Genomic DNA, 13,340 nt, shown 5'->3' with positions numbered 1-13,340 from the left:
AAAACTGTTCTACTTCTCCCGACTCATCGGTTGCGCTCGTAATAAACAATATCCAAAAGGAGACCTATTAAGAGCGAGTTAAGAGCTACAATCTTTATGTAAACGGACGGCAACGCATGACGTAACTTCCGTTAACTGCAGCACTTCCGCCACTTCCGGTGTCTGTAGGTTCATGCCGTTTTCATCGGCTATTCTGACCAGGGTGCGTGTTGTGTTGCAACGTCACCAAGAATGTTGCTCCTCATTGGCTAAGGGCCCTGCCTTTGTACTGTCGGTCATTTTTTTAGGAGAATAAACTTACTTGACCTATAAAGTTTTGGTATAACATACTGGTCTCACCTTTCAGCGAGCATTATTATTACATTATTATTAGACAATTGACATCAGGTGAAAAAATGGGTTACAAAAATAGAATAAAATATTATGTGTGGGAAAAAAATATTTAACTGACTGAAGCTCCTATTACCCAGGGGGCAAAGGAAGGTGTGCTGCATTTGCCCCGACATACAAAGTTGTCCACCAGAAATATTATCTATGACCCAGTAGGATCACAACCTATATGGACAACCCGGTCAATTTGTACAACAAAGTCCAATATGGCCGCCTCAATATTAGCCCCTATTAGTTTTAATGGGGGGTGAATAGGGCATGTATCCTCCGGATACAGGCCGCCAAAACGTTCCCCAATGCGTCCATTTTCCTCCCCAAAATCCCCTACTCCCCCAGTCTCCCTGAGGGAGATAGAGCTCGACTGGACCTGCTTAACAACATAATCGGGGACGGTCCACACATCCCGGCCCTACCGGCCACGAGGTTCGCGACCCGGGGAGACCTAATACATTGGACACAGAACACTCAACACCTGGAGGGCGGCTTTAAACTGCCAGGGCCCCGCTCTGCTCCAGGGAAAGGGAGGGGCGAGGTCTTAAACCTTTCGGAGCACTGTGTCCTTTCCCCGGCACAAATTACCCTACTTAGCAAGGGCCTATCATTCAATCCCACCTTGAACACCACCCCTAGGCCAGACCGCGGGGTCATCCTCGAAGAAACCCGGTCCTATCATAGATCCCTTAGGCTGGCGGCTTTCTTCGTGGGTGACTCCGCGGACCCCCAGTCCGCGTACACCCCCTATACGGCCAAGTCCACCTGGGAGCCGGAGCCTGAGCAAATCCCTGCGCCCATACGGAGACTTATCCGTAAGGACCTCCACTCTATTAGGACCCTCCCACCCCCCACCCCAGCACCACACAACCTTACCCGGGAGGAGGTGGGAGCCCTAAACTCCCTCAAAAGAGACCAACAATTGGTCATTAAGCCAGCGGACAAGGGGTCTGTGGTAGTTGTTATGGACAGGGTGCAATATGTGGCGGAGGGAGAGAGACAACTCAACGACACACGATACTATCAGAAAATCCCGGAGCCAAATTTCCCCCTAGCAGCCACAAAATTAAATTCCATTTTGAATACCCTCTCCAACCAAAACTTCATTACCCGAAAACAATTTAATTACCTTTCGGGTGATGCACCACCACAACCCCGCACAATCTATTTCCTCCCCAAAATTCATAAAGATCCCTCTTCCTGGCCAGTCCCCCGGTCCATTCCCGCAGGAAGACCGATAGTGTCTGACTGCGGGAGTGAAACGGATAGAATTTCCGAATACATAGACGGCTTTCTCAACCCCCTATCTACTCTCCACTCCAGCTACCTTAAGGACACATATGACTTCTTGGCCAAAGTCCGGGCCCTGTCCCTCGGCCCCACGGACCTCTTGTTCTCTATTGACGTGGCCTCCCTGTACACAAATATTGATTCGACACAAGGATTGGCTGCAGTGCGCAAGGCTTTCAATTCAAACCCCCAACCTGATCGCCATGATAATCTCATTCTGGAACTCAGCATAGCCTTGCGCACCAACGAGTTCACATTCAATGGCCAAACGTATTTGCAAGTGAAGGGGGTCGCCATGGGCAAGAAATTTGCGCCAGCCCTGGCGGACCTTTTCATGGCCGAGTGGGAGGCGGGTGCCCTGGCGGGGTTCCCCTTGAAGCCCCTGGCCTACTTCCGCTATTTGGATGACATATGGGGTATCTGGCCCCACTCCCGGGAGGACTTTGCCCACTTCATGACCCACCTCAACGCCCACTCATTCAACAGAGGCTTACAGAGGGCGCGGTAGGATGGCTCCAGTGGTGCCACGCCCTCCTCGCAGAACACCTTGACCAACGGGTACAGGAGACCTCACGAGCCCTAGGGGAGCTCCAACAGAACATCCCCTCCACCACCTGGAGAGGGGCTTGCTCTCAAGCGGACCATTCCTTGGAGGATGGACTCAGTCCGGGGGTCATTAGGAGGGTAGAGGCTCTACTGCCCATATTGGGATGCCCGATTGTACCAGAGGACACACGACCCACGACCCAACTCCCCCCTCCCCCGGGACTGTCACACCCGCAGAAGGGGTCCTCCAAAAGGCCAGGGAAATCTGCAGAGGCAACATTCTTCCAGAAGGCTACACAGACAAGCTTCTTATCCTTAAGGGGTGTTTCACACCAGTGAACCCCAGTCCCCAAATTCAACAGAGGCTTTAAGACGTTAGCAACTTACCAATAACTCCTCTTGGTGTTCAAGTTGTGATCAGTGGTCTCTTTAAGGATGATGAAAAAAGTAAACTAAAACGTAAATAACATAACAAAAATCGCATTCTTCCACCTCCGCAACATCGCCCGCCTCCGCCCCTCCCTGACTTTCTCTGCTGCCGAAACCCTCATTCACACCTTCATCTCATCCCGGTTGGACTACTGCAACAGCATTCTATATGGCATCACCTCCAAAACCCTCAATAAACTCCAATATGTACAAAACTCAGCCGCCCGCCTACTCACCAGCACCCGCTCCAGAGACCACATCACACCAGTCCTCCATGACCTCCACTGGCTCCCTGTCAAACAACGGATCCACTTCAAAATACTCCTCACCACCTACAAAACGCAGCACAACCTGGCCCCCCCTTACCTCACTGACCTCCTCACGCCATACGTCCCGACTCGCTCACTCAGGTCCAGTGAGGCTGGCCTCCTCGAGGTCCCCAAGCCTAAGCGCCGAACCTGGGGTGACAGGGCCTTCTCTGTGGCCGCCCCCACCCTCTGGAACGAACTCCCCAAACATATCAGAGATGCCCCCACCATCCCCACCTTTAAAACCGCCCTGAAAACGCACCTATTTAGCATTGCCTACCCCAGCTGATCTTGGATGTACTCTTGTTTTTATTGTTTTATTGTTGCTTAGCTCTTATTGTATCTCATAGTTTTTCTTTTTCTAATAAAGTTGTTGTTTTTATCTGCCACACACACACACTTACACAAACTGTAAAGCGACTTTGAGTATTTAGAAAAGCGCTATATAAATTCCAGCTATTATTATTATCTATCTATAAATGCGACAAATCTCTGTCTGTCTGTCTGTTTGTTTGTAATCCGCGTATCTCGAGAACTGTTCGTCCCACCGGCTTCAGATTCGGCACGCGCGTTCCCCGCCGCCGCGCGGAGTGCAGTGCCGGGCCTCGACCCGACCCGACTCGCGGTTTTCCGAAACCGGCGCGAAACGTTCGGAATCTCCTTATGCGGAGCTGATTGTTGACATCAGGCTGTTCCGGAGGAAATCGGCGCAAGCGCTGAGTCATTGTGACATCACTTCATAAAAGGCTCTGACATCACGTACGCCACATGAGTCAACACAAAATCTCTGTGAATGTGTATGTTTGTATGTAATCCGCGTATCTCGAGAACCCTTCTTCCCACCGGCACGCGCGTTCTCCAGATATGGGCATAAAGTCTGACATCAGAGTTTTCTGCAACCGGTACTGTGTGTGCAGAGATCTTCATATATGGGCATAAGTGGACAAAGACAAACAGATGGTCAAAACGGGTCCTATGACAGGTATATTGGGGTTTGCATTAAAGGGTGGGGCATTCATGGGGTTTGCATTAAAGGGTGGGGCATTCATTCCCTATTTCAAATTCGGCACGTGCGTTCCCCACCGCAGCAGGTAGTGCAGTGCTCGGCCTCGACCCGACCCGACCCGATACACGATTTTCTGGAACCAGCACGAAAGGTTCGGATTCTGATGTCTGACATCAGGATTTTCCGGAACTGGCACTGTGTCTGCATAGATCTCCATATATGGGCATAAAATGGATGCAGACAGACAAATACAGATATCTCCATATATGGGCATAAATGGACACAGGCAAACAGATGGTCAAAGATCTCCATATATGGGCATAAAGTGGACGCAGACAGACAGATACAGATATCTCCATATATGGGCATAAATGGACACAGGCAAACAGATGGTCAAAACGGGTCCTATGACAACAGGTATAATGGGGTTTGCATTAAGTTTGTCTCCTCCTCCATCTGTTTGTCTGTGTCCCTTTATTCCCATTATGGAGATCTCTGTATCTGTCTGTGCCACCGACTGTGTTGCAGACACAGTGCCGGTTCCCCCTTTAATGCAAACCCCATTATACCTGTTGTCATAGGACCCGTTTTGACCATCTGTTTGAAAAAGCGACAGAAATCTCATATATGGGCATAAAATGGACGCAGATAAACAGATATCTCCATATATGGCATATATGGGCATACAATGGATGCAGAATCACAAAGATCTCCATATACGGGCATAAAAGGGACACAGACAGACAGATACAGAGATCTCCATATATGGGCATAAAATGGACGCAGATAGACAGATATCTCCATATATGGGCATATATGGGCATAAAATGGACCCAGAACTATAACTGCAGTGATCTCCATATATGGACATAAAATGGACACCGACAGACAGACAGATACAGATATCTCCATATATGGGCATAAATGGACACAGGCAGACAAATGGTCAAAACGGGTCCTATGAAAACAGGTATAATGGGGTTTGCATTAAAGGGCGGGGCATTCATTCCCTATTTACATTGTTCCGAGTTGGCCAGGTCGCCGACTAGACGTCTATCTATAAATGCGAGAAGTCTCTGTCTGTCTGCGTGTGTGTCTGTCTGTAATCCGCGTATCTCGAGAACCGTTCGTCCCACCGGCTTCAGATTCGGCACGCGCGTTCCCCGCCGCGGCACGGAGTGCAGTGCCGCGCCTCGACCCGACCCGGCGCGCGGTTTTCCCGAACCGGCGCGAAACGTTCGGAATCTCCTTATGCGGGGTTGATTGTTGACATCAGGCTGTTTCTGAGGAAATCGGCGAAAGCTCTGACTCATTGTGACATCACTTCATAAAAGGCTCTGACATCACGTACGCCACATGAGTCAACAAAAAATCTCTGTGAGTGTGTATGTATGTAGGTAATCCGCGTATCTCGAGAACCGTTCGTCCCACGGGCACGCGCGTTCTCCATATATGGGCATAAAATGAATGCCCCCATATGAGAACCGTTCGTCCCACGGGCACGCGCGTTCTCCATATATGGGCATAAAATGAATGCCCCCATATATGGGCATAAAATGGATAAAGGGACACAGACAGACAGATTCAGAGATCTCCATATATGGGCGTGAAATGGACGCAAATAGACAGATATCTCCATATATGGGCATATATGGGCATAAAATGGACCCAGAACTATATGGACGCAAATGGCATATATGGGCATAAAATTTACGCAGAATCACAAAGATCTCCATATACGGGCATAAAGGGACACAGACAGACACACAGACAGACGGATACAGAGATCTCCATAAATGGGCATAAAATGGACGCAAATGGCATATATGGGCATAAAATTTACGCAGAATCACAAAGATCTCCATATACAGGCATAAAGGGACACAGACAGACAGATTCAGAGATCTCCATATATGGGCGTGAAATGGACGCAAATAGACAGATATCTCCATATATGGGCATAAAATGGACCCAGAACTATATCTGCAGTGATCTCCATATATGGACATAAAATGGACGCTGACAGACAGACAGATAACAGATATCTCCATATATGGGCATAAATGGACACAGGCAAACAGATGGTCAAAACGGGTCCTATGACAACAGGTATAATGGGGTTTGCATTAAAGGGCGGGGCATTCATTCCCTATTTACATTGTTCCGAGTTGGCCAGGTCGCCGACTAGACGCAGCTTCTAGTTATTATTAAAACCAACGTTGGCTTATATTGATTAAAAGTGTCTATTTAGTAGCAGGTGACCTAGCATGTTTCTTGAACAGGTAATTCTTCTTTGATGCTTTAATTGATTAGAGTGATCACTAACCAGCACAGAACAAGTTTGACACTCAGTTCACTGTCCATTTGCAAGCTCAAATGTTAGAAAGGCCACACTCTGGGCGTGTAGAATGTTTCATGCAAATTACAAAAAAAATCCTAGAATAAAAACGGGTTTAAGCGTTTTACAATTATGCTCTGACTTAATTGTGTGTATTGCCAGGTCACACTGACCTTTATAAATACCAGCTGTACTGATTGGTCTCTGTCATTGCTGACAGTTTTTACTTTTATCCTGACCACCTAAGTTTGTCCTGCTCACTCCAATTATGCTGTATGTCGATGAGCTCTTCCCTCTATACGTCCTGGATGTATAGAGGGAAATGAGGGCTAAAATACTTATATAGTTATATTTAAAATATAGGCTATATCACCTTTAAGTATCTTGTGGTCAGAAACCATGCAATAGACACCAACTTTGCATTTCTAGCTCATCTGGTTCAGAAGTTAGAGCCAAACCTATTATCTGGGCGCTTAGATTATGGCGGCCATGTTGTTGCGTATTTATACCATTGATCAACCTGTGAAGTTTCGTGGAAATATCCCTCAGTTTAAAATGTTGCCCTATTCACCCCTCAATAAAAAAACTAATATGGGCTAATATTGAGGCGGCCATATTAGACTTTGTTGTACAAATTGACCGGGTTGTCCATATAGGTTGTGATCCTACTGGGTCATAGATAATATTTCTGGTGGACAACTTTGTATGTCGGGGCAAATGCAGGTTTCCTAAAAAAAAAGTCTGGTTTGCCCCCTGGGTATATGGGGTGTGGGCACAGTGGTGCCTCTTCAGAGACCGAAACTCACTGAACCCTTTGCCACACTGTTTTTACACTGGAAGCGCGTTTCTCCAGTGTGGACACGTTGGTGAATCTTCAGGTTACCTAACTGACTGAAACCCTTTTCACACTGTTTACAAACAAAGGGTTTTTCCCCAGTATGGACACGCTGGTGTTTGATAAGGTTACCTAACTTACTGAAACCCTTGTCGCACAGTTTACACACAAAGGGTTTTTCTCCAGTGTGGATACGCTGGTGTGTCTTCAGGCTATCTAGCAGACTGAAACTTTTGTCACACTGTTTACACACAAAGGGTTTTTCCACAGTATGGACACGCTGGTGTTTGATAAGGTCACCTAACTGACTGAAACCCTTGTCGCACAGTTTACACACAAAGGGTTTTTCCCCGGTATGGACACGCTGGTGTGCGTTCAGTTGACCTAACCTACTGAAACCTTTTTCACACTGTTTACACACAAAGGGTTTTTCCCCAGTATGGACACGCTGGTGTTTGATAAGGTTACCTAACTGACTGAATCCCTTGTCGCACAGTTTACACACAAAGGGTTTTTCTCCAGTGTGGATACGCTGGTGTGTCTTCAGGCTATCTAGCATACTGAAACTTTTGTCACACTGTTTACACACAAAGGGCTTTTCTCCAGTGTGGACACGCTGGTGTGTCTTCAGGTTATCTAGCATACTGAAACTTTTGTCACACTGTTTACACACAAAGGGTTTTTCCCCAGTATGGACAGGCTGGTGTGCATTCAGTTGACCTAACATACTGAAACCTTTTTCACACTGTTTACACACAAAGGGTTTTTCCCCGGTATGGACACGCTGGTGTGCGTTCAGTTTACCTAACCCACTGAAACCCTTCTCACACTGATTACACACAAAGGGTTTTTCTCCAGTGTGGACACGCTGGTGTGTCTTCAGGTTATATAACTGACTGAAACCCTTGTCACACAGTTTACACACAAAGGGTTTTTCCCCGGTATGGACACGCTGGTGTGCGTTCAGGTTACCTAACCTACTGAAACCCTTCTCACACTGTTTACACACAAAGGGTTTTTCTCCAGTGTGGATACGCTGGACATGTTGTTTCGATACCTCAATGAAACTCTTATCACATATGAGGTTTTCCTTCTTGTGTAAGCCATCAAATGTTTCTTTACGTCTCCTGGCTGAGTTGAAGTCCTTGCAAGATCTTGTTTGGTCTGTTTCTCCTTGTTGCTGGCTGGTTACACAGATGTTGTTCTTCTGACAGGAATATGAGGGTAGCTGTCCGTTGCTCATCATTGGGCGGTAGAGGTTGTTGTGGATCCTCTTCATGTTTTCATGGAGGGAGACCCGGGACATGAAGGCGCATGGACACTCAGAACAGACACCTGTGTCTTGGAAGATTGGTTCATGGACAACACCTGCTGCTTCTCTTTGAGGCTGCTGCGTTTCTTTGTCTCTTCCAGGCAGGAAATATTTGGTTTTAATAGATTCTCTGTCAATATCTTTCTCCCACTCTAGTCTGTCTCTATATACCCGCCTCCGTAACACTAGTCTCTGTCCATAAACAATTTCTCTCGGGCGTATTCAGACTAAATCTGATGTTTGAAAACGGCGTCACATATTATTCAGGTTGACCAGAGCTCTGGTCTGATGTCACACGACAACACAAACTGTTGACATCATTCCTAACTAGAAAAATATTGTTCCTTCGAAACAATTGTGGGCTCGCTTCAAGCCAGAAAACAATGGCTATAAAAGTACAAAATGTCAAGATCGCAGGCAGTGCTCTCTTTGACGTTACTGACGTCAACGATTGGTCCATTTTGTTCCAAAAATGTGTTGTGCAAAAGTTGACCCGCTGGTGGCGCTATAACAGGCCAATGTAAGAAGGGTGGTATCTGTTCCTTGACCTATTGGGAATGTGCTTGCAAGATTTCACGCACATTGCAGGCTGTGTTCATGATTTGAGGTGTTTTTGGCTTTGGCCACTTTATCGCTGCTTGCAGCTATATTCATTATTACATTTTTTTTGTGTGTGTGCACTTCATAGGCATATTAGATAAAGGTCCTTAGATTGTGTGTAGAATGTTTCATGCAAATTGCAAAAAAAAAAATCCTAACGGGTTTAAGCGTTTCACAAACTGCTCAAAATGATATAGCGCTCCCCCTTTGGCCAATTGGGGTAAGATTGGTTTCAGTGATATTTGGACTAACACTCTACATCTTTGCCAAATGCCATGAACATGTTACTTTGCATGTATGATTTAGAGGCAGAAGAATAATTTGCATAAAACTGCAATATTCATTGAATTTATTTAAAAAAGCATTTTTCAATTTTAAAGAAATCCGATCTGACAGATCTTTAGATATCGGTCCAAAGTTCACGTAAAAAAGGTTTTGTGCACGTGGAGCGAAAATTCCAGAATAAAAGCGGGTTTACGCGTTTTACAAACTGCTCAATATGGCGGAAAATCGAAGGGCGGAGCTTACTTAACAACGACACAGATGTCTTCCGCTCGAGTCAAAGCACGCGTGTAACAAGTTGCATGTCTTCAAACAAAACGAGTCATGACTTATGCCCGTTTGAAGTTTGAATTTTCAAACGCTTCGTATAGCGCCCCCCTTTGGCCGATTGGAATAAAATTGGTTTCAGTGATACTTTGACTAACCCTCCACATCTTTGCCAAATGCCATGAACGTGTAACTTTGCATGTATGATTTAGAGGCCGAAGAATAATTTGCATAAAACCGCAATATTGATTGAATTATTAAAAAATTATATTTCACTTTAAAAAAAATCTGGTTGATCAATCTGACCGTATTGGTCCAAAGTTCATGTGAAAAAAGTTTTGTGCACTTGACGCGGAAATCCCAGGAGGAGATAGATTTTTACTGTTTTTCATATAATTCCGAATTGTGGGAGACCTAAAGGTCAGAGGTCAAAAGTTAGAGGGTAAAAGTTGTTCGGCATGAGGAGACGCATACGTGTATACAGGTTTCATGGCTGTATGTATAACAGAGCATGAGCTATACCTGTTCAAAGTTCGCACTTTCGAAGGCTTCCTACAGCGCCACCATTTGGCCGATTGCTGTATAAAATAATAGCACACGTCGCCACTGTAGGCTGAACACATTGACGTTTTTATTTTCATTTTCTCACTAAGTATGTAGGAGTAGAAAGGAACCGAAGTTCCCGTCTACTGTTGACTGACTGATAGATAAACTAGAAAAATATTGTTCCTTCGAAACAATTGTGGGCTCGCTTCAAGCCAGAAAACAATGGCTATAAAAGCACAAAATGTCAAGATCGCAGGCAGTGCTCTCTTTGACGTTACTGACGTCAAAGATTGGTCCATTTTGTTCCAAAAATGTGTTATGCAAAAGTTGACCCGCTGGTGGCGCTATAACAGGCCAATGTGAGAAGGTTGGTATCTGTTCCTTGACCTATTGGGAATGTGCTTGCAAGATTTCACGCACATCCCAGGCTGTGTTCATGATTTGAGGTGTTTTTGGCTTTGGACACTTTATCGCTGCTTGCAGCTATATTTATTATTATTATTTTATAATTTTTTTGTGTGCACTTCATAGGCATGTTAGATAAAGGTCCTTAGATTGCGTGTAGAATGTTTCATGCAAATTACAAAAAAAATCCTAGAATAAAAACGGGTTTAAGCGTTTTACAAACCGCTCAAAATTATATAGCGCCCCCCTTTGGCCATTTGGGGTAAGATTGGTTTCAGTGATATTTGAACTAACCCTCTACACTATTTTGTCATGAAAATGTGACTTTGCATGTATGTTTTAGAGGCAGAAGAATAATTTGCATAAAAATGCAATATTGTTTGAATTATTTAAAAAAGCATGTTTCAATGTTAAAGAAATCCGATCTGACAGATCTTTAGATATCGGTCCAAAGTTCACGTAAAAAAAGTTTTGTGCACGTGACGCGAAAGTTCCAGAATAAAAGCGGGTTTACGCGTTTTACAAACTGCTCAAAATGGCGGAAAATTGAAGGGCGGAGCTTACTTAACAACGACACAGATGTCTTCCGCTTGAGTCAAAGCACGCGTGTAACAAGTTGCATGTCTTCAAACAAAACGAGTCATGACTTATGCCCGTTTGAAGTTTGAATTTTCAGACGCTTCGTATAGCGCCCCCCTTTGGCCGATTGGAATAAAATTGGTTTCAGTGATACTTTGACTAACCCTCCACATCTTTGCCAAATGCCATGAACGTGTAACTTTGTATGTATGATTTAAAGGCAGAAGAATAATTTGCATAAAACCGCAATATAAATTGAATTATTAAAAAATCATTATTTAACGTACAAACTTCTCACCACATAGCCTGTGTAGATATAGGTTCAAAGTTCATGTGAAAAAAGTTTTGTGCGCTTAACTCAAAAATCCCAGGAGGAGATAGATTTTTACTGTTTTTCATATTATTCCGAATTGTGGGAGACCTAAAGGTCAGAGGTCAAAAGTTAGAGGGTAAAAGTTGTTCGGCATGAGGAGACGCATAAGTGTATACAGGTTTCATGGCTGTATGTATAACACAGCATGAGCTATACCTGTTCAAAGTTCGCACTTTCGAAGGCTTCCTACAGCGCCACCATTTGGCCGATTGCTGTAAAAAGTAATAGCACACGTCGCCACTGTAAGCTGAACACATTGATGTTTTTATTTTCATTTTCTCACTAAGTATGTAGGAGTAGAAAGGAACCGAAGTTCCCGTCTACTGTCTGACTGATAGATAAACTAGAAAAATATTGTTCCTTCGAAACAATTGTGGGCTCGCTTCAAGCCAGAAAACAATGGCTATAAAAGCACAAAATGTCAAGATCGCAGGCAGTGCTCTCTTTGACGTTACTGACGTCAAAGATTGGTCCATTTTGTTCCAAAAATGTGTTGTGCAAAAGTTGACCCGCTGGTGGCGCTATAACAGGCCAATGTGAGAAGGTTGGTATCTGTTCCTTGACCTATTGGGAATGTGCTTGCAAGATTTCACGCACATCCCAGGCTGTGTTCATGATTTGAGGTGTTTTTGGCTTTGGACACTTTATCGCTGCTTGCAGCTATATTTATTATTATTATTTTATAATTTTTTTGTGTGCACTTCATAGGCATGTTAGATAAAGGTCCTTAGATTGCGTGTAGAATGTTTCATGCAAATTGCAAAAAAAATCCTAGTATAAAAACGGGTTTAAGCGTTTTACAAACTGCTCAAAATTATATAGCGCCCCCCTTTGGCCATTTGGGGTGAGATTGGTTTCAGTGATATTTGAACTAACCCTCTACACTATTTTGTCATGAAAATGTGACTTTGCTTGTATGTTTTAGAGGCAGAAGAATAATTTGCATAAAAATGCAATATTGTTTGAATTATTTAAAAAAGCATGTTTCAATGTTAAAGAAATCCGATCTGACAGATCTTTAGATATCGGTCCAAAGTTCACGTAAAAAAAGTTTTGTGCACGTGACGCGAAAATTCCAGAATAAAAGCGGGTTTACGCGTTTTACAAACTGCTCAAAGTGGCGGAAAATCTAAGGGCGGAGCTTACTTAACAAAGACACAGATGTCTTCCGCTCGAGTCAAAGCACGCGTGTAAGCAAGTTGCATGACTTCAAAAGAAACGAGTCATGACTTATGCCCGTTTGAAGTTTGAAATTTCAAACGCTTCGTATAGCGCCCCCCTTTGGCCGATTGGAATAAAATTGGTTTCAGTGATACTTTGACTAACCCTCTACATCTTTGCCAAATGCCATGAACGTGTAACTTTGCATGCATGATTTATAGGCCGAAGAATAATTTGCATAAAACCGCAATATACGTTGAATTATTAAAAAATCATTATTTAACGTACAAACTTCTCACCACATAGACTGTGAAGATATAGGTTCAAATTTCATGTGAAAAAAGTTTCATGCGCGTAACGCGAAAATCCCAGGAGGAGATAGATTTTTACTGTTTTTCATATAATTCCGAATTGTGGGAGACCTAAAGGTCAGAGGTCAAAAGTTAGAGGGTAAAAGTTGTTCGGCATGAGGAGACGCATAAGTGTATACAGGTTTCATGGCTGTATGTATAACACAGCATGAGCTATACCTGTTCAAAGATCGCACTTTCGAAGGCTTCCTACAGCGCCACCATTTGGCCGATTGCTATAAAAAATAATAGCACACTTCGCCACTGTAAACTGAACACATTGATGTTTTTATTTTCATTTTCTCACTAAGTATGTAGGAGTAGAAAGGAAC

The sequence above is a fragment of the Nannobrachium achirus genome (genome assembly GCF_963921795.1).
Source record: "Nannobrachium achirus genome assembly, chromosome: 20".
In the NCBI taxonomy this organism is placed as follows: Eukaryota; Metazoa; Chordata; class Actinopteri; order Myctophiformes; family Myctophidae; genus Nannobrachium; species Nannobrachium achirus.
The sequence above is the reverse complement of the archived record's forward strand: the minus strand, read 5'-3'. Positions refer to the sequence as shown.